Source organism: Palaemon carinicauda, chromosome 5 (assembly GCF_036898095.1).
Source record: "Palaemon carinicauda isolate YSFRI2023 chromosome 5, ASM3689809v2, whole genome shotgun sequence".
NCBI classification, from domain to species: Eukaryota; Metazoa; Arthropoda; class Malacostraca; order Decapoda; family Palaemonidae; genus Palaemon; species Palaemon carinicauda.
In genome coordinates, this window is record NC_090729.1 from 78,609,159 (window position 1) to 78,636,152 (window position 26,994).

At 50.3% G+C, this 26,994-nt stretch overlaps 1 protein-coding gene and 1 pseudogene across 8 annotated transcripts in view; both read right to left on the reverse strand.

Annotated features, from left to right (window-relative positions):
• Positions 1-26,994, reverse strand: part of LOC137641352 (protein GOLM2-like) — a 756,580-nt gene that overhangs the window by 688,932 nt on the left and 40,654 nt on the right. The gene's annotated exons all lie outside the window — the stretch shown is intronic.
• Positions 900-1,018, reverse strand: LOC137641746 (5S ribosomal RNA; annotated as a pseudogene).

Genomic DNA, 26,994 nt, shown 5'->3' on the forward strand with positions numbered 1-26,994 from the left:
CAGGGCCATTGAAAGGTTGACAGACAACCTGGTATTGTTGAGACCCATTCTCAACAGACAACAAAGGAGGGAAGACGCAGGCGTCAATGTTGTCCCACCATCACCGGAATGCATCTTGCCAGAGTCTCGGGGTCTGAGACGGGGGGAAGAACAGCGGAAGCTTGAGGTTCCAAGCTGTCGCGATCAGGTCCCCCAGACCAGGACTTGCTGGTTACTCAAGGCCAAAGACCCCAGGTACACTCTCTCTACGAGGCTCTGCTCGGATAGTCGGAGAGAACATTCCTCTGACGGAATGAGCGAGCCGATGGTGGTATTGAGAGGATCTCGAATCATCTCAGTATCTCTACTGCAAGATGCGAAGGTATGAAAATGCATCCCTTGCTGGTTAGAACACGCCAGTACCATGAAGTCGTCGCGCACGGAGCGACTCGGCAGGAGCTGTAGGATCTGTAGAGGGGCCAGACTACGGCCCCTAAGCCTGCCTGAATGATGGAGAGGTATCCTTCAGGTCCTGACCATAGGCCTGGACCAGAACATGCCCCCCCCCCCCCTTTTCTTTGACGAGTCCGAGAACAGCATAAAAAATGTGGGGAAAGGACGAGAATATCCACTACCATCAAGAGGTTCCATAGGTCAACACCCATTGCAGGTCTAATCGTCCCGCTGGTCCCATAGGGGCCAGAAAGTCCGGTTAATCGTTGCTTTGAAACCACCGGAACTTTGGCCGCCCCACAGGGAACTTATCCTGAGGCAACCATTCGGAACTTTAGACGGGTCAATGAGGAAAGAGACCTAGGAAACGTTCCAAGGTAGGGCTGAAAGCTCTGCCCGACTGAAAACAGGTACTGCGATTCACCTCAGCCTTGCCACAGTCAACTGAAGGGAAGGCTCGGAGGAGGTGGCAACAGAATCTGGCGTCCCCAGGCGGTCACCCATCCAAGTACCAACCAGACCCGACGTTGCTTAACCTCGCTGGAGGGACGAGAAGCGGGGTTTCCAACGTGGTAAGGCTGTTGACTCAATATCATGGCTAGATACTCCAGATGTTGGGGCCGAAGAAGAGAAGGCTCCTAGCAAACTACCATGAACCCCCACTCATGGTAAGGATCCTGAAGCTTGTCCCGGCGTTGAAGAAGGTCGAACCCGAGCCTACCTGAGTTGACCAGACCTCCAAAAGGCGAAGGAGGCGGCAGCCTGCTCCCGAGCGGCCATGAGAAAAGCTCCCCGGAAAAACCCTTCCAGGGAATGACGGGGAAGGGCTAACCCAGGTTCTGGAAAGAAGAATGTTGCTCAGACCTCCCTGAAGATTCTTCCTACTCTTGCATGTGCCATGCTCTGCGTTTACGGGGTGAGGCCGTGTTCTGGAAATACGCTCCAGAAGACTCGCCAGGCTGGCCATGCTGCGAAACCTCAACAGGAATCGCGGACGCAATCGCCTTGGCGCTCGCGCGATGGTAAATCAATGGTTTGCGCGTGGGCGAACGTGGAAGCGCCCATGCGCAGGCACGCAGGAACGCAAAAGGAGGTGCGCGAAGGAGCGCAGAAGGAGGGCGAGCGTGGTAGGAAGGGCGAGAGCTGGTGGTCGGCGAGCGATAACCCATAGGCGAGCAATGGATAATGCAAGAATTAGGCCGACGTTCGCGCGACGGAACACCGTCGGTCCGCGCGACGGGACACCGTCGGTCCGCGCGACGGGACACCGTCGGTCCGCGCGACGGGACACCGTCGGTCCGCGCGACGGGACACCGTCGGTCCGCGCGACGGGACACCGTCGGTCCGCGCGACGGGACACCGTCGGTCCGCGCGACGGGACACCGTCGGTCCGCGCGACGGGACACCGTCGGTCCGCGCGACGGGACACCGTCGGTCCGCGCGACGGGACACCGTCGGTCCGCGCGACGGGACACCGTCGGTCCGCGCGACGGGACACCGTCGGTCCGCGCGACGGGACACCGTCGGTCCGCGCGACGGGACAACGTCGGTCCGCGCGACGGGACACCGTCGGACCGCGCGACGGGACACCGTCGGTCCGCGCGACGGGACACCGTCGGTCCGCGCGACGGAACACCGTCGGTCCGCGCGACGGAACACCGTCCGCCCGCGCGATGGAATACCGTTGGTTTGCGCGCGGGCGAATATTGGAGAGCATGTGCGCGGTCGCGCATGAGCGTAGGTGTGCAGGCACGTGGGCGTACGGTCGCGCGGGCACGTGGACGCGCAGGTACGTGGGCGCGCGGGTGAGCGCAGGCGGTCAGGAGACCGATGACGAGTAGGCGGGCGATGGCGCGTTCTGGCGAACAATAGCCCGTAGGCGAGTGAAGGCTCGTTGGCAAGCGATGGCACGTCGGCAAGCGATGGCGCGTCGGCAAGCGATGGCGCGTCGGCAAGCGATGGCGCGTCGGCAAGCGATGGCGCGTCGGCAAGCGATGGCGCGTCGGCAAGCGATGGCGCGTCGGCAAGCGATGGCGCGTCGGCAAGCGACGGCACGTTAACAAAATGCTAGCGCGCAGGTGATGGTTAGCGTGCATTGCGCTAACAGATGGCGCGCAGGTGATGGTTAGCGTGCATCGCGCTAACAGATGGCGCGCAGGTGCATCAGGAAGGTGAGCACTGAAGCAAGCTGTTAATCAGGCGATCCTAGACGGTTAGAAAAAACCGTTGGCGCCCATTGGTGCGTGGCAGAAAAGGGCTCGCAGATGTGCGCTGGCGATCGAAGAAAGCTGGCGCACAGAGGGACAGAAGTAAAGGTGAGCGCTGGCGAGCAGGAGGAAGATCTACGGCAAGACTCAGCTACCGGAGATCATGGTCCACAGCAGGCGAACGCTAGATCGCTACTGATGGTGTCCATGGGAACTGACATGCGTGGCAGATCGGTGGCGATCGTTGACGCATAGGAGATCGCTGACGAGCAGGCGAACGTTGACGCGTCTATGGTCGCTGGCGAGCAGAAGGCAAGGTGTGGAAGCCTGTGCGTAAAAGAAGAGTCCTTGTCCAAGACCTGAACCGAAGTTATAGATCGCGAGGGCGAACGAGGGCGCACAGGGCACGTAACAGGAACCAACAGGAACAGCAGAGATGATCATCATGAGAGCGCTGACGAACAGGAGAGCGCTGGCGAACAGGAGAGCGCTGGCGAACAGGAGAGCGCTAGCGATCAGGAAAGCGCTGATGAGCAGGAGAGCGCCTGTGCGCTAACACTGAGCAGGAGAGCGCCTGTGCGCTAACACTGAGCAGGAGAGCGCCTGTGCGCTAACACTGAGCAGGAGAGCGCCTGTGCGCTAACACTGAGCAGGAGAGCGCCTGTGCGCTAACACTGAGCAGGAGAGCGCCTGTGCGCTAACACTGAGCAGGAGAGAATACAGCAGAAGGGCGCGCAGGGGAACCCTGACACGCAAGGGAAGAACCCCCGTGGGAGGCAACCCTTTGCCCCGAAGGGATCGTTATCCGTCGGGAGACTGATGTCCGTCGGAAGACCGATGTCCGTCGGAAGACCGTTGTCCGTCGGAAGACCGTTGTCTGTCGGGAAGACCGTTGCCCGTCGGAAGACGAGGTCAGACTGCTGTCCATCTGCACCAGGGGCGAAGATCAAGAAGAAGGAGTTGTAGGCTGCATACGGAGATTCAAAAAGGCGCCTCTTAGTACCCTTATAGGGAGAAGGGAGGCCCTTACGACGTAGCGGACGGTGAGCCTTACGGCGAAGGAGGCCAACAGCAACAACAGCAGAAGAGTCCTCCGAAGAGGAGTCTCTATGAGTGTACTCTCTCGCGAACGAAGGAGAAACACTTCGTAGAAGAGACGGGTCAGCCAGTGACCTAAAAGGAGCAATCCTCCGAAGAGGGGCTCCTGCAGTTGCCCAGCCCCTTGAGTATAACTGCAGGTGCGACCGCTCAGCACCAAGAGCATAGTCGCACGAAAAAAAGGCAAGAGAAGAACCCCCCAAAGGAGGAAAAACTCAAGCCTGGACAGGAAAAACTTCCCTTGGAAGGAAAGTTACCCACCCAAGGAGGCGAGCCTCCTGAGTGTTCTAAAATGAACTGGAGCATAGTCGCACGAAAAAAAGGCAAGAGAAGAACCCCCCAAAGGAGGAAATACTCAAGCCTGGACAGGAAAAACTTCCCTCGGAAGGAAAGTTACCCACCCAAGGAGGCGAGCCTCCTGAGTGTTCCAAAATGAACTGGAGAGCTGTCAATCATCACGGGAGTACTTCCAGAAGAAGGAGACACGCCCCTGACGAAGATCTATAAGGGAGGCAGCAACAGCCGAAACCCCAGGGCTCAACAAGACAGCTCACTCCGTTGTCACATTACAGAAACGAACTAGATCGGTAACTGTAAAAAATAAAACAAAATCATTAGTTAACATTCATTCCCCCGGGAAGGCTCCAAAGAGGAATCCTGAGGGAAAGGAACACAAGAATTACACAACAGGCACGTGCCCTCACAACCACTTACACTCACGGAAAGAGAGCTGTAACCAATACAGAATTACAGTATAACAATTATAATTATGTAACTCTGTAATTATGTAATTAAGTAATTTGAAAATGAATGAACACTAAAGAAAGAACGAAAACCCCGAAAGGAATCGTTCTACAAAGCTGAAGAATCAACAAATACAATTAGATTCATAAACTAATTGAGACAAAACGTACGGCGTAGCAACCCCCCCACACGGGAAGGAAGCTACAAAGGCGTGTAAGTAACGTAGTAAAAGGGTGAACGACCTCAAGAGAGAAAGAGAGAAAGACCGAAGTCAAACTCGATCGCGACCCATGAAATTACACCATGGTGGCCTAACTGCCGGGGGCTCCACGGAGATATCGTACACTACACACACAAGCACAAACTCTGAAAAGGAAACTTGATGATTTCTATACTCAAATATATACATAAACATGAGAAAATGTTTACATATATATTGAGTAAAAGAAAAGTAAGTGATTAAGTAAAGACAACATAAACAATGGCTGCCAAGCGAAGACAAAGACAGAGACGTCTGTCCATGTCCGAGCCAAAAGTGAAAGTGGAACATTCACCGGTGTGTGAGGGGGGGAGGGGTAGCTAGCTACCACTCCCCTACTCCCCCGCTAACTAGCGCGGGGGTAATACACCCTCGTTAAATTCTAATGGCTCGCCATTTCAGCTACGCTAAAAGGTAAACCCAATGTAAATATGGAGTTTTTATGATAAAACAAAGTTTTAAGAATACTTACCTGGCAGTTATATATACATAGCTAATTATCTCTATTTCGGCAGAATTTTTCTAAAACTAGGCAACCGCCTTGTGGTGGTTGGGTGGTAACACCCGTTAAAGGGTGGTAGGAGGAATCATTCCCGTTTTCTGTTCTTCAGTTCATCTATGCCCGACCTGTCTCCTGAGGGGAGGTGGGTGGGCCTTCGAATGTATATATAACTGCCAGGTAAGTATTCATAAAACTTTGTTTTATCATAATAATGACAAATTCGAAGATAATTTGTAATTTTCCTAACCATACAAACCTTAGCTATTTACAAAGGGTTATTACTTTTAGCGTAGCTGAAATGGCGAGCCATTAGAATTTAACGAGGGTGTATTACCCCCGCGCTAGTTAGCGGGGGGGTAGGGGAGTGGTAGCTAGCTACCCCTCCTACCCCTCACACACACGTGAATACTCACTTTCACTTAGAGGTAGGACTTGTCTTGGGGGACAGGGCTGGCGGGCAAATATGTGTAAATAGCTAAGGTTTGTATGGTTAGGAAAAATACAAATTATCTTCGAATTTGTCATTTGTTCCGTAACCGAAATACAAACCACGCTATTTACAAAGGGTGACTTATCCCTTAGGAAGGGTGGAAAGTCCCCAGCCATACTGGCTTTGGCTTTACCCGGGGACTCAGAATCCGAGTGAGTCGCACTCGAGAAAAGGAGTCCCTGCACCTCACAAGTTCCTTGTTCCGCAAGGAACCATGTGGCCTACGTAAGCTTGTGTGTGAAGGAAGAAGTGTGACCCGTCTTAGGCAGTTGACCTGGAGTTCCAGAAGGAACTCTGGGTTAGGACGTTCCCAATACCACCTCGTCAGGGTATGGGGGACGCGACAGTATTGACTCAATACTCGGAACACAAGGAAGCATGGTTTACCTGCAGAGGTTCGAGGTCAGCTATGCAGAGACCAGGATGCTGCTTCCCCGTAGAGGGGATGATGAAGAAAGAAGTAAGGGCCAGATATACTTCTTTCGTTCATGCAGACTAAAACCTGATAACAATGCCCTCAACCTTCTGCTACCTGTCCAAAAAGGAGCCTGAGGTTAGACCAGCTGTTGTGTAGCCACCACAGAGCGATAGAAAACGTATCGAGACTCCTGTGGGTCACGCCCTGCAGGAAGCGGGCTGCGAAGGTCATCAGACGCTTCCAGACTCCAGCTTGTAGCACCTGCGTCACAGAGTAGTATTACTCGAAGGCGAGGACGTTGCGATGTATCCAACATCGTGCTGTAGGGCGACGTGACGGGGGAGGGTCTGAAGACAGGTCGAGATGAATGTACTCGAGTCCGGGCTGAAGAGGTATACTGGTGACTCTCCCCCCCTGTCCTCCTTGTGTTCCCAAATCGGCTGTTCCCAGCGCTAACCTCTCGATTCCTTACTGGCAAGAAAGAGAAGGTCTTGGGACATCACACACAGAATGGAGACTCGAAATCTTGAATGAATCGGACCGAAGGGTCGGGACCCTCAGATTCTGAGTCTAGCCAACAACTCAGGAGCGAGCCTGAATGTTGCCTTCCCCTCTTCCTTAGAAAGGGGGGAGTAGTAAGAGACCAAGAAGATTGTTTACACACTGGCCGTGGCCAGAGTGAGCAGAAGACCCAAGGCGGAATACAATCCGAGGCCTGTCGTAAAAGGGTCTTGAGAAGATCTCTTAAAGGACTAAAAGTCCGAGCCATGCTCCAAGTTGGAGGTCTTCCTCTGACTAAGGCAGGGACGATCGTAGCTTCGTATGAGCGAGGATAGATCCACCGGGCAGGAAAAAGTTATTCCTTTAAGCCTGAAGGTCAGGGAAAGGCTGAGCGACAAGCTTCATTGCCGAGAGCGGAAAGGAGTTTCCTCCCGCCGAAAGGCAGTAAGACCGTTATTGCTGGAGAAGAGGCCTCACGGGAAGAGGTATATCTCCCACGGCACCCACCACCTTAGACTCTTCACTTTGCCTGGGAGACCCCTGTGGATGACTATCGCAGATGACGGGACCTCCGTACCGCGACTGTAGCGGGTTGTCTCTTCTAGAGGAGGAAGCGTAGTGTCTCCAGGCATGAAGCCGAAGCGACGCCCCGGTTCGGGAGAGATGTCGCAGTGTCGTTGCTTGAGTAGTCTGCGCCGTGGGAGAAGCTCTCCCGGGAGTTCCGTCAGGGGAAGCAGAGGGTCCAGAAACCGTTCTGCGCATAGTCCCAGTGGAGCTCTCCCATTGAAAGGTTGACAGACAACCTGGTTTTGTTGAGACCCATTGTCCGCAGAGAAAAAGGAGGGAAGACGCAGGCGTCGAATTTGTCCCACCATCACCGGAATGCATCTTGCCAGAGTCTCGGGGTCTGAGACTGGGGGGAAGACTAGTGGAAGCTTGAGGTTCCAAGGTGTCGCGATCAGGTCCCCCAGACCAGCACTTGCTGGTTACCCAAGGTCAAAGACCCCTAGGTACACTCTCTCTATGAGGCTCTGCTCGGATAGTCTGAGAGAAACATTCCCCTGCCTGGAATGAGAGAGCCGATGGTGGAATTGAGAGAATCTCAATCATCCCGGTATCTCTACTGCAAGATGTGAAGGTGTGAAAATGCGTCCCCTGCTGGTTAGAATGAAGTCGACGCGCAACGGGGCGACTTGGCAGGAGCTGTAGGATCTGAAGAGGGGCCAGACTAAGGCCCTTAAGCCTGCCTGAATGATGGAGAGGTATCCTTCAGGTCTTGACCATAGGCCTGGACCGGAACATGCCCCCCCCCCCCTTTCCTTTGACGAGTCCGAGAACCGCATCAAGAATGTGGGGAAAGGACGAGAATATCCACTACCATCAAGAGGCTCCATAGGTCAACACCCATTGCAGGTTTAATAGTTCCGCTGGTCCCATAGGGCCAGGGAGTCCGGTTAAACATTGCCTGAAGCCACCGGAACTTGGATCGCCCCACATGGAACTTATCCTGAGGCGACCGTTCGGACTATAGACGGGTCAATGAGGAAAGGAGAACTAGGAAACGTTCCAAGGTAGGGCTGAAAGCTCTGCTTAACTGAGAACAGGTACTGCGACTCTCCTCAGTCTTGCCACAGTCAACCGAAAGGAAGGCTCGGAGGATGCGGTAACAGAATCTGGCGTCCCCAGGTGGTCACCCATCCAAGTACCGACGTTGCTTAACCTCGCTGGACGGACGAGAAGCGGGGTTTCCAATGTGGTAAGGCGGTTGACTCAATATCATGGCCAGATACTCCAGATGTTGAGGCAGAGGAAGAGAAGGCTCCAAGCAAAATACCATGAGCCCACACTCATGGTCAGCATCCGGAAGCTTGTCCCGGCGCTGAAGAAGGTCGAAACCCGAGCCTACCGGAGTTGACCAGCCCTCCAAACAGCAGAGGAGGCGGAAGCCTGCACCTGAGCGGCCAAGAGGAAGGCAGGGAGAGTTCTCTGGGGAAACAAACCTGCTATGCCACAGCGGGATAGCCACACTGCATCATAAGCAGGAATACTTGCAGTCTAGGCTGAATTCGACGAGCACCCTGGAAGATGGATGGAATGGAAACTGAAAGTACCCGTCCTTCCGATCCAGGGTTAAAGGAGTCCTGTCGCCTCGTTACCAGTCTGATCGATTCTGCTGGTCTACGCTGGCCGAAGTTTGTTCGACAAACTTGATCAGGGCTGAGAGGTCGACTATGGACATCCCCTCTCAGATCCTTCCTTACAAGAAAGGATCGACTGAGGGGGCCGGGGGTGAAGCCGTCGATGATCCTAAGGAAGACCTTCGCCTAAGGTATGGATCATTCTGCCCAACCGGGCAACTCTGCTGACGCTATGGCATAGAGGTTCAGAGACACTGAATTCGCTGACAGAGACGGCAGGCGCGATATCCTTGGCTACTCACAGAGATTGTGCGGGAATGGGCATCGGGAAGCTGTCATTCGGATGAGTAACCTTAAGCATCCTCCCAGCGAAAAAACCTGCAATCCTAGAGTTCGTGAACTCCTTTTAGGACTATGCCCCCCCGGGGGAGTCTCCCGTGCCATCTGTTCCTGACAGGAGGAAGCTGCAATTGGACACCTTGTCCCAGTTGTCGTAGCCGATAACTTAGGCCGACGTGGTTGAAAGAAAAGGGCGCTGGAGCCCTGCAGAGTCTGGAAGAAAGCGCCTTGGAGGAGTGAAACCGGAAGTCGATTTACTCCGCACAGCAGCTGTCTAAGTCTCTGTCCTTGGGCACAGACAAAACTCTTCTCAAGGATGGAAGGGTGTATGAGGTCGTCGACCTCCACAGATGAGACACCCGAAGGAAGCCTTCAGTCAGCGCGTCCAGATGGTACAACATCGAGCTTGTCCACAAGTAGATACTTAACGACGAAAGGCCAAGGTGTCTGAGCTCGAGAGGAGGAAAGTACCCTTGATCTTCCTGTAGCTTCCTTGAACCAAACCTCGGTAAGCTCCCAGAGGAAGAGGTAAGCAGTCACCCCTTGTCTGATGGAGAAATCTTGAACGGAAAGCCCCCCCCGCCAAAAATCCTTCCAGGGCGGGAGAAGGAGGGAGTACTCGTGCAGGAGAGGGGACCCTCGAGACCGACCTCTTGGGAACCAACTTCGCCCTGGGGGAAGTCACCACGAAGTCCACTCCTCTCTTTCTCTTCAGCGTAGGAGAGACAGCCGCTGGTTTGTTACCCTGGCCGGCGAGTGCTGGTTTCATAACCCTCATTAATGCCCGTGCCGCATAACCCTCATTAACGCCCGTGCCAGCGGACCAAACCATGTCTGCTGCTCCAAGGACACAGAGTCCGAAATCCTCGCTAAGGTGAAAGGGATCGGGCGATCCTTTGGAGTGGACCCGACGGTACCTGCCTGAAAAGAAGGTGGGGAGGAATGCTGTACTGACCTGTCTTCGTCCTGCACTACCAACCTGTGCTTGGATGGAGGTGATCCCGAGTGCCGTCTAGGAGCACGCGTCCCTGCTGCTACCACCGGCTGTGGAATTCGCCGCGAACTACGGTCGCGCAAAGGCGAACGGTCGCGCGGGCGCGCAGGCGAGCGGTCGCGCAGGCGCGCAGGCGAGCGATCGCGCGGGCTCGCGGGCGAGCGATCGCGCGGGCGCGCGGGCGAGCGATCGCGCGGGCGCGCGGGCGAGCGATCGCGCGGGCGCGCGGGCGAGCGATCGCGCGGGCGCGCGGGCGAGCGATCGCGCGGGCGCGCGGGCGAGCGATCGCGCGGGCGCGCGGGCGAGCGATCGCGCGGGCGCGCGGGCGCGCGGGCGAGCGATCGCGCGGGCGCGCGGGCGCGCGGGCGAGCGATCGCGCGGGCGCGCGGGCGCGCAGGCGAGCGATCGCGCGGGCGCGCAGGCGAGCGATCGCGCGGGGCGCGCAGGCGAGCGATCGCGCGGGCGCGCAGGCGAGCGATCGCGCGGGCGCGCAGGCGAGCGATCGCGCGGGCGCGCAGGCGAGTGGGCGTGAGGGTGGGCAGGTAAATGAACACATGTCCGAGGCGACGAACGCAAGCGATGGCGTGACGGCGAGGGATCGTGCTGCCGCGTAGGTGAAGAAGATCGCTGGCGATAATGACCCCGTGATGGTAAGCGATGGCGAGCAGCATGTGTAGGTGAATGATCGCGTGATAGGGTGCGATGATGATCAGCATCCGCAAGAGGGCGAGCGTTCAGGGTTGTGCGATGAGGAGCAGCATGCGTAAGCGGGCAATCGTGCAGGGTTGTGCGATGGCGAGCAGCATGCGCAGGTGAATGATCGTGTGAAAGGGTGCGATGGTGATCAGCATCCGCAGGAGGGCGATCGTTCAGGGTTGTGCGATGAGGAGCAGCATGCGTAAGCGGGCGATCGTGCATGGTTGTGCGATGGCGAGCAGCATGCGCAGGTGAAAGATCGCGTGAAAGGGTGCGATGGTGATCAGCATCCGCAGGAGGGCGATCGTTCAGGGTTGTGCGATGAGGAGCAGCATGCGTAAGCGGGCAATCGTGCAGGGTTGTGCGATGGCGAGCAGCATGCGCAGGTGAATGATCGCGTGAAAGGGTGCGATGGTGATCAGCATCCGCAGGAGGGCGATCGTTCAGGGTTGTGCGATGAGGAGCAGCATGCGTAAGCGGGCGATCGTGCAGGGTTGTGCGATGGCGAGCAGCATGCGCTGTTGAGGGTCGCGCGATGGTGATCAGCATCCGCAGTTGAGGGTCGCGCGATGGCGATCAGCATGCGCAGGTGAGCTAGTAGCTGGCGAACCATGTTCCTTCAGAAGTGTTGGAGAACGTTGGCGTGCCAGCTGTAACACACGTGGGCGATCCGGAGATCGCTGGCGAGCTGATGATCGCTGACGAGCTGATGATCGCTGGCGAGCTGATGATCGCTGGCGAGCTGATGATCGCTGGCGAGCTGATGATCGCTGACGAGCTGATGATCGCTGACGAGCAGAAGGCTACGCGTGGAAGCCTGCGCAAAGAAGAAGAGTCCTTGACCCCGACCTGAACCGAAGTTCTAGATCGCGAGGGCGAACGTGGGCGCACAGGGCACGTAACAGGAACCGCAGGGAAGATCATCTTGAAAGCGCTGACGAACAGCAGGGCGCGCAGGAAAACCCTGACACGCAAGGGAAGAACCCCCGTGGAGGCAACCCTTTGCCCCGAAGGGATCGTCATCCGCCGGGAGACTGATGTCCGTCGGAAGACCGCTGTCCGTCGGGCAGACCGTTGTCCGCCGGGAGACTGATGTCCGTCGGGCAGACCGTTGTCCGTCGGGCAGACCGTTGTCCGTCGGGCAGACCGTTGTCCGTCGGGAAGACCGTTGCCCGTCGGAAGACGAGATCAGACTGCTGTCCATCTGCACCAAGGCGGAAGATCGAGAAAAAAGGAGTTGTAGGCTGCAAACAGAGATCCAAAAGGGCGCCTCAAGCACCCTTATAGGGAGATGAGAGGCCCTTACGACGAGGCGGACGGAGGGCCTTACGGCGAGGGAGGCCAACAGCAACAGAAGAAACCTCCGAAGAGGAGTCTCTATGAGTGTACTCTCTCGCGAACGAAAGAGAAACTCTTCGTGGAAGAGACTGGTCAGCCAGTGACCTAAAAGGAGCAATCCTCCGAAGAGGAGCTCCTGCAGTTGCCCAGCCCCTTGAGCGAAACTGCAGGTGCGACCGCTCAGCACCAAGAGCATAGTCGCACGAAAAAAAGGCAAGAGAAGAACCCCCCAAAAGGGGAAAAACTCAAGCCTGGACAGGAAAAACTTCCCTCGGAAGGAAAGTTATCCGCCCAAGGAGGCAAGCCTCCTGACTGTTCTAAAATGAACTGGAGAGCTGTCCGTCGACACGGGAGTACTACCAGTAGAAGGAGACACGCCCCTGACGAAAATACAAGGGGGGAGGCAGCAACAGCCGAATGCCCAGGACTCAACCAGACAGCTCACACCGTTGCTATATTACAGAAACGAACTAGATCGGTAACTGTAAAAAAATAAAACAAATAATATTAGTACACATTCATTCCCCCGGGAAGGCTCCGAAGAGGAATCCCGAGGGAAAGGAACAAGAATTACACAACAGGCACGTGCCCTCACAACCACTTACACTCGCGGAAGGAGAGCTGTAACCAAAACAGAATTATAACAATTATAATTATGTAACTATGTAATTATGTAATTTAAAAATGAATGAACACTAAAGAACGAAAACCCCGAAAGGAATCGTTCTACAAGCTGAAAAAAACAAAAAAACAACTACAATTAGATTCATAACTAATTGATACAAACGTACGACGTAGCAACCCCCCACACGGAAAGGAAGCTAGGCTACAAGGGCGTAGTAACACGTAGTAAAAGGGTGAACGACCTCAAGAGAGAGAGAGAGAGAAAGACATAAGTCAAACTCGATCGCCACCCATAAAATACGCCGTGGTGGCCTAACTGCCGAGGCCTCCACGTAGATATCGTACACTACACACACACATCTGAAAAGGAAACTTACTTATTTCTATACTCAAATATATATACAAACATGAAAACATGTCTACATATATATTGAGTAAAAGAAAAGTAAGCGATTAAGTAAAGACAAAACAGACAATGGCTGCCAAGCGAGGACCAAAACAGAGACGTCTGTCACAGTCCGAGCCAAAAGTTAAAGTGAGTATTCACGTGTGTGTGAGGGGGAGGAGGGGTAGCTAGCTACCACTCCCCTACCCCCCCCCCCCCGCTAACTAGCGCGGGGGTAATACACCCTCGTTAAATTCTAATGGCTCGCCATTTCAGCTACGCTAAAAGTAATAACCCTTTGTAAATAGCGTGGTTTGTATTTCGGTTACGGAACAAACTCCATTTTTATGAATAGAACTTACCTGGCAGTTATATATACATAGCTGATTAACACACTTGGAGGAGGGTGATAGACAGTAACATCGTTGGGGAAACAACCAAAAAAGTTGTAGGATAAATAAACACCTTGATTCCTTACCTGCTAAGGTAGCTGACTTCAAAGGTTCCTGCCTCTTGAGTCGCTTTCCCTTAGGAGTGTCAGCCAGGATGTGACCTGCAGTGCTGAAAACACTCAATCGAGTCTGTCAACGGGGTGAGACCAACAATCTGACTAGACTTCAGGACTACCTATTGCCCAAAATAAAAAACCGCAACTTTACCAAACCAACCACCTAACATTTGCAAAGTAGATAAAAATTATCTAACTAGACTGAGGTGACTGTACACAAGTCGAAGTCCTCAGACAACCAATAAAAAATACACCAACCTATGTACAAGTAAACAAAACTAAGGTTGAGAGGAGGTAGTAACTCCTTTGCCTAATACAGAAGCCGTAGCTACATATGGTCCCAAGGTATAACATTTCTCATAATCCACCCTCACCTCTCTGAGGTAATGAGAGGCGAACACAGAGTTGCTCCTCCAGAATGTCACATCCATAATTTGACGGAGCGACATGTTCTTGCGGTAAGCAAGCGAGGTCGCAATGGCCCTCACTTCGTGAGCTTGCACTTTTAAACGTCCGAAGTGTTCCTCCTCACACAAGAGATGCGCTTCTCTTATCACTTCCCTCAGGAAAAAGGACAAAGCGTTCTTGGAAAGGGGCTTTTGAGGATCTTTCACAGAACACCACAGGGAGCTAGAAGAGCCTCTCACACTTTTCGTGCGAGACAAGTAGGTCTTGAGGGCTCGTACTGGACAGAGCAGCCTCTCTTGCTCTTGACCCACTAGGTTGGTCAAGTTAGAAACCTCAAAGGTCCTCGGCCAGGGCTTAGAAGGGTTCTCGTTCTTAGCGAGAAAGTCTAATCTCAAGGCACAAACTGCCCCATTCAGATTGAAGCCTACCTGTTTTTCAATTGCATGGACTTCACTAACCCTTTTAGCTGTTGCTAAGGCCAAAAGAAAGAGGGTCTTCTTGGTAACCTCCCTAAGGGGAGCCTGTGAGATGGGCTCAAATCTCTTGGTGCACAGAAATTTAAGAACCACATCAAGGTTCCAAGAAGGGGGCTTTAACTGGGTCTGCTTGGTCGTCTCAAAAGACTTCAAGAGGTCATGTAAGTCCTTATCGCGAGACAAGTCCAAGCCTCTATGCCGACAGACGGAAGAGAGCATACTTTTGTACCCTTTGATAGTGGACACAGCTAGCTTAGCGTCCTGTCTGAGGTACAACAAGAAATCCGCAATCTGGCTCACAGAGGTAGTGGATGAGGAAATCTTGTGCTTCCTACACCAAGCCCTAAAAGTCTCCCACTTGGACTGGTAGACCCTCTGCGAAGAGACCCTCCTCGCTCTGGCGATAGCTTTCGCAGCTTGCGCTGAAAAGCCTCTCGATCTGACGAGCTTCTCGATAGTCTGAAGGCAGTCAGATTGAGAGCGAGGGGGTTTTGATGATATCTCTCGAAGTGGGGTTGTCTGAGCAGATTTGGACTTGCCGGGAGGCTTCTTGGAAAGTCCATCAACAAGTCCACCACCTCCGTGAACCATTCCCTCATTGGCCAGAACGGAGCTATCAGGATCATCCGTCCCGAATCGAGGAGGGCGAATTTCCTGACTACCAGATTGATGATCTTGAACGGGGGAAAAGCATAAGTGTCCATCCCCGTCCAATCCATCAAAAAGGCGTCTACTGCTATTGCCTCTCTGTCCGGAACTAGGGAGCAATAGATGGGGATCCTCTTGGATAAGTTGGAGGCGAAAAGATCGATGAGGGGTCTCCCCCACAGCCTCCAGAGACTCTGACAGACCTGTTGGTTGAGGGTCCATTCTGTGGGAAGGACCTGCCCTTTCCTGCTGAGCATGTCCGCCCTCACATTCTTCTGTCCCTGAACAAACCTCGTCAGCAGGTTTATCCTGTTCTCCTTCGCCCAAAGAAGAAGCTCTCTTGCTGTCTCGAAGAGAGACAGAGAGTGAGTCCCTCCTTGCTTCCTGATGTAAGCAAGAGCTGTGGTGGTGTCTGAGTTGACCTCCACAATCTTCCCAGACACCAAGTCCTTGAAGGCCTTTAGCCCCAGAAAAATGGCCATCAGCTCCTTGTTGTTGATGTGCCATCCCAGCTGAATTCCTTCCCAATAGCCTGAGACCTCCTTGCTTCCTAGTGTTGCCCCCCAGCCTGACTCTGATGCGTCTGAAAACAACACTAGGTCTGGGTTCTTCCTGTGTAAGGAGATCCCTTCCCCTAACAAGGTTGGGTCCAGCCACCACTTCAGAAGAGTCTTGACTTCTATTGGAATGGGGAAGGAAAAGGAGTCTTCCTGCATCTTTCTGTTCCACGTCTTCGAAAGAAAGTGCTGAAGAGGCCTTAGGTGGAGTCTCCCCAGAGAGACAAACTGTTCGAGGGAGGATAGAGTCCCCAGCAAACTCATCCACTCCTTCGCTGTGCATCTCTTCTTGTCCAGGAAAGTTCTGACTTTTACGAGACACTTGGTCTGTATTTCCTGAGAGGGAGAAGCCCGAAAAAGAACTGAATTCAGAACTATCCCCAAATAGAGAATACAGTGATGCCTCAGGATACGAAATTAATCCGTTCAGGATGCGGTTTCGTATCCTGATATTTTCGTATGCTGAGTCGTGTTTTACATGTAAATAGCCTAATCCGTTCCAAGCCTTATAAAAAGTCACCCTTTCTTTCATAAACACGCTAAACATGCAATGCAGCCATTTCTATCATTCAATAATTAACACAACCGTTAAAAACAGCCTAATCCATTTCAGAAACCACTATGAGATTATTCAATAATGTAGTTATAGCCAAGTTATCCCCCCCAAGCCCAAAGAAAACGGTCCGTTTTCTTTACTACTGTATAAAAGTTACGGTACTGTATGTACGTAAAGCATTTAGATCAGTGAAGGTGTATTGTTACCTGTACGTACACCTAAATTAATGATTGATACCTGTACACTCTGAAAAAAAGGTTACAGTTAAAACTTACCTTTTGATTGAGACGATGTCCGATAGCGAAGTCGCGGCAGAGGAGGATGGCATAAGGCAGAAAACGTAACAAGTGACAGACTACGTACAGTAATTTACACACTTAACACATTAACACTTAAACTTTACGAAATAAAAAAATGGAAGAAATAATTAACACTTAACATTACGTATGGAAAACTATAAAATGAAAGAAAAAATTACTTTAACACTTAACGGTAACATAAAACTTAAAATTGAATTTTTTTTTTTTTGCTTTTTTATAACTTTACGTTTTTCTTATTTTCTAAATCTCTTCTACTTCTTCATCACTTTCTTTTTTCTGTTTCTTTTCTTTACTTTCACCTTCTAATTCTTCATCCCTTCCTCTTTTCTGTTTCTTTTCTTCACTTTCACCTTCGTCTTGGCCTACTAATACCGCTGGCCTCTTTAATAAGAAACTATCCATTGAAGCTTGTTTCTGCCTACTTTTCAACACATTTCTAAAATGCGTTAGGCAAACGTAATATAATACACTACGTAACAAGTGACAGACTACGTACAGTAATTTACACACTTAACACATTAACACTTAAACTTTACGAAATAAAAAAATGGAACAAATAATTAACACATAACATTACGTATGGAAAACTATAAAATGAAAGAAAAAATTACTTTAACACTTAACGGTAACATAAAACTTGAAATTGAATTTTTTTTTTTTGGCTTTTTTATAACTTTACGTTTTTCTTATTTTCTAAATCTCTTCTACTTCTTCATCACTTTCTTTTTTCTGTTTCTTTTCTTTACTTTCACCTTCTAATTCTTCATCCCTTCCTCTTTTCTGTTTCTTTTCTTCACTTTCACCTTCGTTTTGGCCTACTAATACCGCTGGCCTCTTTAATAAGAAACTATCCATTGAAGCTTGTTTCTGCCTACTTTTCAACACATTTCTAAAATGCGTTAGGCAAACGTAATATAATACACTACGTAACGTTATATACAGTCTATGTATAGTAAAGACTAATACAGTACAGTGAACAGTAACGAATGTTTATTAACGATAACACGTGGCGTACGAATGTACTGTATATTAACACTAAGTCAAACAAGCGAAAGCACACAATGTCTGTTAACGATACCGCGGTCGGAACGAAAAGAGAGAGAGAGAGATGAACGCCCGTGCGTAGGCAAGCTGGGATAGTTGCCGACCAATAGGAAAGCAGGATCTCATGGCGTCAGCTAGCGTCTGAGTAAGGAGATAACCAATGGGTGAGCGGGAGGCTGTAAGTGAGTCTACCCAAGTTCAAAGTCAGGCGGCGCGCGCTTTTTAAAATTACTCTCGGCGAAGAGTTGGGATCTCGTAAGGTTTTCGTATCCTGAAATTTTATCCGTATCTTGGGGCATAAAAATCTTCTAATCACTTTTCGCATCCTGAATTTTTCGTAAGCAGAAACTTTCGTATCCAGAGGTATCACTGTAGTCTAATTCGGTCTGATCTGAGACTTCTCCCTGTTGATGACCAGGCCTAGATCTTGAGCCATCATAAAAGTCTTCCGTAAATCCTCCAGACATTTCTCCCTCGATCGTGAACGAATCAGCCAATCGTCCAGATAGAAGGATATCCTTATCCCCTCCTGATGCAGCCAACCTGACACATTCGCCATTACCCTGGTGAAGACTTGAGGAGCCGTGCTGAGACCGAAGCAAAGAGCTCTGAATTGGAAGCACTTGCCCTCCATTACAAATCTCAGGTACTTCCTCGAAGTAGGATGGATGGGGACATGGAAATATGCGTCCTGCAAGTCGAGGGACACCATCCAGTCCCCTGGACGTACTGACGCCAGCACCGACTGAGTCGTCTCCATGGAGAACTTTGTCTTCTCCACAAATACGTTGAGAGCGCTGACATCCAGGACGGGTCTCTATCCGCCCGAGTTCTTGGGGACCAGAAACAGGCGATTGTAAAAGCCTGGGGAGGATAGATCCCGAACCGGTTCTATCGCCCCCTTGTCTAGCATTTGGTTGACAAGGTCTACTAGGGCCTTCTGTTTCCCCGGATCTGAGTACCGGGCTACTAAAGCCAGCGGAGCATCTGCGAGAGGAGGTTTTTTCAGAAAGGGGATCTTGTATCCTTCCTTGATGACTGAGAGGGACCAGGTGTCCGCCCCTCTCCTCTTCCAAGACTGCCAAAAACCTGACAGTCTTGCGCCTACTGTCTGGAGGAGACGAACTTCATTTTCTGGAGCGAGGTCTGAAAGAACCCCTGGTAGATCTTGGTCCTGATTCTTGCCTTCTCCCTCTAAAATCTGGTCTTGAAGTAGTCCTGCCCCGAAAGGGCTGCTGGAATCTCCTTTCCTCCCGTTACAAAAAAGAAGGAGGGGCTGCCAAGGGCTTACGAGCAGAACGAGATGAAAGGTCTTGGGTGGCTTTTTGGGCCAGAGAACGCGTAATGTCATTAACCAGGGACTCGGGAAAAAGATGTTAAGAGAGGGGGGGCGTAAAGAAGCTCAGACTTTTGTGCATTGGTAACAGACCTAGAAGCAAAAGAGCAAAGCAGAGCTCTCTTCTTTAGGACCCCAGCTGAGAACAGAGCAGCCAACTCATTCGCCCCATCTCTTAGGGCCTTATCCATACAGGACATAATACTGGTAAGGTCCCTAGATCCTTCCATCTGTTCAGTTTTCCTTGCAAGTGTCCCAAGCGACCAGTCTAGGAAACTAAAAACCTCAAAGGCTCTAAAAATACCTTTGACGAGATGATCCAGCTCCGACATCGACCACATGACCTTGGCTGAGTTGAGAGCATGCCTTCTAGCAGAGTCCACTAAACCAGAGAAGTCATCCTTGGAGGAGGAAGGCACTCCCAGACCCAAAGGTTCTCCAGTTGCATACCACATACCCGCTCTTGAAGCAAGACGAGCTGGTGGAAACGAGAAGGAAGTCTTAACTGTTTGTCTCCGCTCCATCATCCAGTCATCAATCTTCGTGAGAGCCTTCTTTGCGGAGATAGACAGCTTCATCTTGATGAAGGCCGACTGTTTCTTGGCCTTCTTTCTGTTAAATTGGGACTGAGGAGATTGAGGGGCAGCAGGTTGGAATTCCTCTCCAAAAAGTTCAAGAAGGGAGCGAGAGAGAACTTTGTAATCTCCCACAGCGTCGGCAGGATTATCATCGTCATCAGAAACATCCTCGAGGTCCTGATCCACATCTGCAATATCCTTCGAAAGAGAAGAAGGATCCTTAGAACCCGACAAGGGCAAATCAAAGGCATCATCCTGCAAAAGACAGGTTGCATCCTGGAGTCCCGCGCTAGAAGAATCCTTGGGACGAGAGGCAGTATCGTCCCGAAGAGGCAGGGTGGTATCGCCCTGGGACCGAGAACGAGAGGCAGAGTCGTTCTGTCGTCGAGAGCGAGAGGCGGTATCGTCGTGGCGGCGAGAATGAGAGGCGGTATCGTCGTGGCGTCGTGAACGAGAGGCGGTATCGTCGTGGCGTCGAGAACTAGGGTCGGTATTGTCGTGGCGTCGTGAACGAGAGGAGGTATCGTCGTGGCGAAGCGAACGAGAGGAGGTATCGTCGTGGCGAAGCGAACGAGAGGAGGTATCGTGCTGGTAACGTGAACGGGAGGAGGTATCGTCTTGGCATCGAGAACGAGAAGCAGCATCGTTCGATAAGGTATCGTCCCGGTATCGAGAACGAGAAAACGTATCGCCCTGGTATCGCGAAGAAGTACAGTGAACCCTCGCTACTTCGCGGTTCGACAATCGCGGATTCACCACTTCGCGGGGTTTTCCCATAACCCATATATATATACATATCACGGATTTTCCGGAAAATTCGAAAATACCGCGAAATCTGAAGACAACCAAATACGATATTTTGTTACCTGTAATTCCATTAATACTGTAATTAGTAATATCTGTTCTTACTGATTGTTCATTGCATTACATATGATATATAATTCGGCACAGAAAGAAATAAAACACGAAAAGAGAATGTGATCATACGATAATTCAGTACTGTATACAGTACGTAGTAAAATCAAATTGAACATGAAACGCAAATCAGATGCAGTCATACCATATTAGAATGGTGTGTACTGTAATAGATGTGCTTTTTTTCCATGAATCTTTTGTATGTATACGTACGTAGTACAGTACTGCATCCAATAATATTCTTTGTTGCAAAAATCACATTTCGAATAAGCGTACGAGAGAGAGAGAGAGAGAGAGAGAGAGAGAGAGAGAGAGAGAGAGAGAGAGGCGTAAAATAGTACGTAAAGCTGTATTATTATTATTATTGTTGTTGTTAATAAAATTATTATTGTTATTATTATTATCATTATTATTATTATTATTACTGTACAGTATTATTATCATTATTTATTATTATTACGGTATTGTACTTAATCTTCGTACGTTCGGTATGCGCGGGGCATCTTCTATGAGTAGGTAACCAACGCATCATAGTACTGTAAGACGGGTTGTGATTGGTTCAAGCGCTGATAGATGACGAATCAGAACTCAAGTTTTGTTATCTAGCCTGTGATTGGTGTTTTGCCCGCATCTCCTACCCACAGCATCAAAGTTCTCGCGGGGCTGGATCGTCCACTCTCTGTTACCGCGTATCGCTGAGTAGACGTTCTTAAGTGTGTGAATCTGTGCTGTGCGACTTTTTTAAGTTGAACTTTTTGTTACTGTAAATCCTACTGTAATGGCTCCCAAGCGTTCTGCTTCTCTTAAGGCGGGTAGTGAGCCTAAACGCCACCGAAGGATGATGACGATAGCTGAGAAGGTTACGCTTCTCGACATGTTAAAAGATGGTAGAAGTTACGCGGCCGCCGGCCGCCATTTTGGCATCAACTAATCTACTGTTCGCTATATCAAGAAGGACGAGGCGAACATTAGAAAGGCGGCTGCAATCACCTTTAGCAGATCAGCGAAGCGAGTCGTTACAACGCGTAATAAAACGATCGTACGCATGGAAGGTGCTTTAGCTGTGTGGATTGCAGACTGCCGGAAGAAGAACATAGCGTTGGATACGAACACCATCCAAACAAAGGCTTTGAGCTTATATGAGAATTTTGCTGCAAAGGAACCTAAAGACGACGACGGCAACCATGCTGAAGATGATGATGATGCAGATGATCCTCAACCAGGGACATCCACTGATTCCCAGCCTCAGAAACGTTTTTCCGCAAGCAAAGGATGGTTCGCTAAGTTTCAGAAACGCTTCGCCCTGAAAAGCGTTTCCCTGCATGGGGAGTCTGCTTCCGCTGACACTGCCGCTGCTGAAACTTACGTGAACCAGACGTTCAAGAATATTATCGCCGAAGGTGGATACAAGCCGGAACAAGTCTTTAATATGGATGAGACTGGCTTGTTTTGGAAGAGAATGCCGTCGCGAACTTTCCTGTTCAAAGAGGAAGCCAAAGCCTCTGGCTTTAAAGCATTCAAGGATCGCGTTACCCTCGTGATGTGTGGCAATGCTGCTGGATTTTTGTTAAAGCCGGGGCTTATTTATAAGTCGAAAAATCCTCGCGCTTTGAAAAATAAAAATAAGAATCTCCTTCCCGTGTACTGGATACATAATCAAAAAGCATGGATTACGAAGATGCTGACCTCCAACTGGTTCCATCAGTGTTTTATCCCGCAAGTCAGCAAATATCTCTTAGAGAAGGGCTTGCCATTCAAGATCCTTCTCCTTATGGATAACGCTGGTGGACACGCAACTGACCTGTCGCATGAGGGCATTCAGGTTGAGTTCCTGCCACCCAACACCACGTCATTAATTCAACCGATGGACCAGGGGGTTATCAGGGCGTTCAAGGCCCTCTACACAAAGAATACCTTGGTGGACCTCGTTGCGTGTGTGGATGCTGCCCAAGATGACGAGGATGAAGATTTTAACTTGAAGGCGTACTGGCGGCAGTACACCATAGCCACGTGCCTGCAGAATATTCAGAAGGCACTTCAAGAGATGAAACCTGCAACCGTGAATGCGAGCTGGAAGAAGTTGTGGCCCGATATTGTTTACGACGACAAGGGATTTACTCCGTCGGAAATCCAACACTCTGCAATACGGAAATCTGTGCAGTTGGCTGCCATAATTGGAGGTGACGGGTTTGGCGACATGACGACTAAAGACGTCGACGAGTTGTTGGACTGCCATTCCCAGCCCCTAACTGACGCAGACCTCGAAGACCTGACGAAATCGGCAAGTGAGGAAGAGAGTGATACCCAGGAAGAGACCCAAGAAAATGTCGAAGAAACAGGCTTAACATTAGAACGGCTTGCCAAGGCCTGCAACCATGCGAAGGAGTTGAAAGAAATGTTGCAAGAGTGGGATGAGGATATGGTTCGCTCGATGCAATTCTGCAACAAGATCGATGAAGACATGACTCCCTACAAAATGCTCTTGGATCGAAAAAAGAAGCAGCGGCAACAACTTCCGATCACAATGTTCTTCCAGCCTCGCAAAAAAGAGCCAGTTCCTCCTGCTAGTACGCCTTCGGAAGAAATTGAAGAAGTTTCCCAGGAAGAAGTTGAAGAGGTGTCCCAGGAAAAGACACCTCCGTCTGAAGAGACATAAAATACTATCATTGGCTGCACAGTAGAACACATCATCAGCTTCATCATCATCATTTCTACTGTGCAGCAAATTCATCGCCATCACCATTCAAGTTTTTCTTCAACTTCTTTCGTGGTGAGTACAGTAACAATCTTTATTTTTTACTTTAATATTCTCACTGTACATTCTAAAATGTTATTTTCATTAGTAAAATAAATTTTTGAATATACTTACCCGATGATCATATAACTGTCAGCTCTGCTGCCCGACAGAAAAACCTACAGGCGGAATACGCCAGCGATCGCTATACAGGTGGGGGTGTACATCAACAGCGCCATCTGTCGAGTAGGTACTCAAGTACTCGATGTCAACACAGAACCAATTTTCTCCTCGGTCCACTGGGTCTCTATTGGGGAGGAAGGGTGGGTCCTTTAATTTATGATCATCGGGTAAGTATATTCAAAAATTTATTTTACTAATGAAAATAACATTTTTCAATATTAAACTTACCCGATGATCATATAGCTGATTCACACCCAGGGGGGTGAGTAGAGACCAGCATATATGTTAACATTAAGAGCTAAGTATTCCGTATTTCATTTTAGCAGTTATTCAAAATAACAAACATAAAATTAATAAGTACCTGGTAAGGAAGTCGACTTGAACAATTACTCTGCCTTTTTAAGTATGTCTTCCTTACTGAGCCTCGCGATCCTCACAGGATGCTGAGCGACTCCTAGGAGCTGAAGTATGAAGGGCTGCAACCCATACTAAAGGACCTCATCAAAACCTCTAATCTAGGCGCTTCTCAAGAAAGAATTTGACCACCCGCCAAATCAACCAGGATGCGAAAGGCTTCTTAGCCTTCCGGACAACCCAAAAAACAACAATAAAAAGCATTTCAAGAGAAAGATTAAAAAAGGTTATGGGATTATGGGAATGTAGTGGCTGAGCCCTCACCCACTACTGCACTCGCTGCTACGAATGGTCCCAGGGTGTAGCAGTTCTCGTAAAGAGACTGGACATCTTTAAGGTAAAATGATGCGAACACTGACTTGCTTCTCCAATAGGTTGCATCCATTACACTCTGCAGAGATCTGTTTTGTTTGAAGGCCACTGAAGTTGCGACAGCTCTAACTTCATGTGTCCTTACCTACAGCAAAGCATGGTCCTCCTCATTCAGATGGGAATGAGCTTCTCGAATTAAAAGTCTGATATAATAAGAAACTGCATTCTTCGACATTGGTAAAGAAGGTTTCTTAATGGCGCACCATAAAGCTTCTGATTGTCCACGTAATGGCTTAGTCCGTTTCAAATAGTACTTAAGAGCTCTTACCGGGCATAGTACTCTTTCTTGTTCATTTCCAACCAAATTAGCAAGGCTTGGAATATCGAACGATTTGGGCCAAGGACGAGAAGGAAGTTCGTTTTTGGCTAAAAAACCAAGCTGTAAGGAACATGTAGCCGGTTCAGATGTAAATCCAATGTTCCTGCTGAAGGCGTGTATCTCACTGACTCTTTTAGCTGTTGCTAAGCAGACGAGGAAAAGAGTTTTCAAAGTGAGATCTTTAAAAGAGGCTGATTGAAGTGGTTCGAACCTTGCTGACATAAGGAATCTTAGTACCACGTCTAAGTTCCAACCTGGTGTGGCCAACCGACGCTCCTTCGAGGTCTCAAAAGACTTAAGGAGGTCCTGTAGATCTTTGTTGTTGGAAAGATCTAAGCCTCTGTGACGGAAGACTGCTGCCAACATGCTTCTGTAACCCTTGATCGTGGGAGCTGAAAGGGATCTTTCCTTCCTTAGGTATAAAAGGAAGTCAGCTATCTGAGTTACAGAGGTACTGGTTGAGGATACTGATTTGGACTTGCACCAACTTCGGAAGACTTCCCACTTTGACTGGTAGACTTTGAGAGTGGATGTCCTCCTAGCTCTAGCAATCGCTCTGGCTTCCTCCTTCGAAAAGCCTCTAGCTCTCGAGAGTCTTTCGATAGTCTGAAGGCAGTCAGACGAAGAGCGTGGAGGCTTGGGTGTACCTTCTTTACATGCGGCTGACGCAGAAGGTCCACTCTTAGAGGAGGTGTTCTGGGAACGTCTACTAGCCATTGCAGTACCTCGGTGAACCATTCTCTCGCGGGCCAGAGGGGAGCAACCAACGTCAACTTTGTCCCTTCGTGAGAGGCGAACTTCTGCAGTACTCTGTTGACAATCTTGAACGGGGGGAACGCATAAAGGTCTAGATGGGACCAATCCAGAAGAAAGGCATCTATGTGAACTGCTGCTGGGTCCGGAATCGGTGAACAATAAATTGGGAGCCTCTTGGTCATCGAGGTTGCGAACAGATCTATGGTGGGTTGGCCCCACAATGCCCATAGTTTGTTGCATACATTCTTGTGAAGGGTCCACTCTGTTGGGATGATTTGACCCTTCCGGCTGAGGTGGTCTGCCATGACATTCATGTCGCCTTGAATGAACCTCGTTACTAGGGATATGTTTCGATCTCTTGACCAGGTGAGGAGGTCCCTTGCGATCTCGTACAACTTCATCGAATGAGTCCCTCCTTGCTTGGAGATGTACGCCAGGGCTGTGGTGTTGTCGGAGTTCACCTCCACCACCTTGCCTAGAAGGAGGGACTTGAAGCTTCTCAAGGCCAGATGAACTGCCAGTAGCTCCTTGCAGTTGATGTGCAACTCGCTTTGAACCGCATTCCACGTGCCCGAGCATTCCCGACCGTCCAACGTCGCACCCCAGCCCGTGTCCGATGCGTCCGAGAAGAGAAGGTGGTCGGGGGTCTGAACAGCCAGTGGCAGACCCTCCCTGAGGAGAATGTTGTTCTTCCACCAAGTCAGTGACGACTTCATCTTCTCGGAAATAGGAACCGAGACCGCTTCTAGCGTCTTGTCCTTTCTCCAGTGAGCAGTTAAGTGAAATTGAAGGGGGCGAAGGTGGAGTCTCCCTAACGCGATGAACTGGTCCAGTGATGAAAGCGTCCCTATCAGACTCATCCACTGTCTTACTGAACATCGGTCCTTCTTCAGCATGGACTGGATGCATTCTTGGGCTTGACTGATTCTGGGGGCCGACGGAAAAGCCCGAAAAGCTTGACTCTGAATCTCCATTCCTAGGTATACTATAGTTTGGGATGGGACGAGTTGGGACTTTTCTATATTGACCAGGAGACCCAATTCCTTGGTCAGATCTAGAGTCCACTGTAGATTCTCCAGACAGCGACGACTTGACGCAGCTCTTAAAAGCCAGTCGTCCAAATAGAGGGAGGCTCTGATGTTTGCTAAATGCAGGAATTTGGCAATATTCCTCATCAGTTTGGTAAAAACTAGAGGTGCCGTGCTTAGGCCAAAGCACAGGGCTTGGAACTGGTATACAACCTTCCCGAAAACGAACCTTAGAAAAGGTTGGGAATCTGGGTGGATGGGGACGTGAAAGTAAGCGTCCTTTAGGTCTAACGAGACCATCCAGTCTTCCTTCCTGACCGATGCTAGAACCGACTTTGTCGTCTCCATGGTGAACGTCTGCTTTGTGACAAAGACATTCAGAAAACTGACGTCTAGCACCGGTCTCCACCCTCCTGTCTTCTTCGGCACTAAGAAGAGGCGGTTGTAGAAGCCCGGGGATTGATGGTCCCGGACTATGACTACCGCTCCCTTTTGTAGTAAGAGAGACACCTCTTGCTGTAAAGCTAGCCTCTTGTCCTCCTCTCTGTACTTGGGAGAGAGGTTGATGGGAGTCGTTGCTAGAGGGGGCTTGCGCAAGAATGGAATCTTGTACCCCTCCCTGAGTAACTTCACAGACTGTATGTCTGCGCCCCTGTTCTCCCAGGCCTGCCAGTAGT